Genomic DNA, 2673 nt, shown 5'->3' on the forward strand with positions numbered 1-2673 from the left:
AATACACAACTTGCAATTTTCTTTGTTTTATGACATAAGAACAGCAAGCACATATAATCACCACACACAGAAAGACAGGAAGCAGCTTCAAACCCAGAACGTTCCCTTTTGAACTTGCTTCACTTCCAAACGAGGTCTGTTTAGCAGCATCATAACAAGAGGGTTAGGAGCCACAGAGGATTGGTGATTGCAGGTAAATATAATAACAGCAGCACCGCTCCAAATGCCTGCGGGTATACAATAGATGTGAAAACCGAGGCTGCGTGTTGAATATTTGATGGTGGAAGGAAGCTTGGACTTGTCCACAAAGTTGCCATGATGTATTTGCCTTCTCAGAGGCTTCATCGTGTGATCTTGCACACAAAATTGCTCGAGAAACACATTTGGCACTGATGGATGCCCTGGCATGGACATGTCATATCAGTAAAATGCTTGAAAAGGGCCCATGTTATTGTATAGGAATACACGCACACACACACACCCCCCGCCCACACACACACGCACACGCGCATACGCACACGCACACGCGCACGCCAAATGGATTATGGGTAACAATATCCGTATGGATTCTCCATTACTCGGCTGTTATTGTTATTACCATTGTCAGCGGGCCTCCCAGTCACTAACGACAGATGACACATCATTAGGCTTGCAAATGGACATTTCGTGGGATTTCTCTTTCTCTCTCTCTCTCTATCAAATTTTCTAATCATTAGCAAATGTTAATTTACCGAAGTTGAGATCACGATTTACACCGACATCCACTACATAATTGATGCTCATCATTTTTTAGTGCATACTTTTTCCTCTGTGGCACTTCTGAATCCAGTCATAAAATAGATGAGTATAAAACAGGCTGTTAAACTTCCAAACGTGCAAATGGAATTGATTGGAAACCGATTAAAAAAAAAGATTTATGACCAAATGTCCAGCAGAGGGAGCCATTGCCAAAGGATACGAATATGACGAGTGCCATTGAATCGCAATCAGTATATTTTATCAATCCAATTTGTACATCGCAGAATTAGTTACTCAGGATTACTTTTATATAAAGTATTTTTTAACAAAAGGATAGTTTGTCTTGATCTTTCTCTTGGTGTCGCAAAAGAAATCCAAAGAAAAAGCACAACACGTTTCGCGCTTGCTGAACTGACATCTGACTTTCTAGGTTTTTTTTTGTTTTTATTATTTATTTTCTTTCAGGTGGGCCGGTGGTTTTCTGACAATGTTGTCAATTTCCAAAGCTCAGGGACGTTACACTCCAAAGAGCATCACTGATATCCATCTTGCAGCTTTTATTGTTGACATGAGATTCCAAACTGGCCATTTCATGACCCAATGAATTAATCTCTCTCGCACGTGTCCTCCACTTTTACTGTTTTGTATCAATTGCTTTATAAGTTCACCCTGTTGTCTCGATATGTAGGAAACACCACATCAAATCACATCCAGTATATGGTGGAAGGTTGAGGTGATGTCGCATAGGCCTGGGCGATAATTCATTATCAATATTTATCGCAGTAGTGCCGTGCTTGATATCATAAGAAAACGCCTTTGTTAAATTGTTCGCTAGAAAAAAAATATATTCTGCGTTTCACATTGAATGCAAAATATGGAAAATAGTAATAGACCGACATGCATTTTTTTCCCCGGGGCGATATTTGAAGCTGTTATTCATTTGTTGAAAAAAGGGGTAAAATGGTGTCAAAATTTCAAAAAACACAGATTCCAAACTTGATTTAGTTTAATTGCTTTTTTATTGTTTCTTTAACAACTTTAAACAACTTTAGTGATTTACAACATGTTAAAGCTTTTTTAGATCATACAAAATAGACAACTTAGTTTTAATAGTCTAACAAAAAGTGCACAGAGCTACCAGGCTCAGTTGCATGTCTTCTAGTTCAATGAAAAGAAACGGCAAATTGTTTTCTATTTGTTGTGAGTTTTAGTAGACTGACCTTTATTAACATTTCGGCAAAGTCTTTTGCCTCCTCTATGACGTGTGACTCGAGGAAACAAAGCAAACAGGCAGCTTGCTGCTGATTGGCTGCTACCCACTGCACAATGAACCAATCAGATGATGCTGTGGGCAGACCAATCCGCTTCTGCAGGCAGGACCACAAGAACATCAGAGAGAGAGAGAGAGAGAGAGAGAGGTGTGCTACAGCGAGCCAAAATAAAGCATCTTTTAATTTATTGGCCTTGAAAGTTACAAAAAAGAGGCAGATGACGATAACTGGCAAAATGAGAAATGTTGGCCGAGATAATCAGATTTCACTGTCCGAAGAGCGCCCTCTAAAGGTGCGCGGCTGCCAAGGGAGCAGAAAACATTTGAGAAGCTTCTACTTCATTCTGCCTCCACACAGCAAGCGAATGTCAATGTGGATGCATAAAAAAATAATTAGACGACAGTGCTCACCATATTTAATGAAGAGTGGGAGGAAACAGGATATCTTTAAGTGTGTGTGTGTGTGGGGGGGGGGTGTATATGTATTTGCTGACACTATCAAATAAGTGCAACCAATATTTCAAAATGCCGCACCTGCACTGTTTGACAGCACTTATGAGCAAATGTGAGGGTATCCTACGAGTGTGTGCGCGCGAGAGCAGGGCAACTCCGCATCCATGCGTGTGTGCGCGCGCACACAACACACACGCACACGAACGCGCGCG

Source organism: Idiotropiscis lumnitzeri, chromosome 9, assembly GCF_059441095.1.
Source record: "Idiotropiscis lumnitzeri isolate Australia: NSW breed Sydney's pygmy pipehorse chromosome 9, RoL_Ilum_1.0, whole genome shotgun sequence".
Classification (NCBI taxonomy): Eukaryota; Metazoa; Chordata; class Actinopteri; order Syngnathiformes; family Syngnathidae; genus Idiotropiscis; species Idiotropiscis lumnitzeri.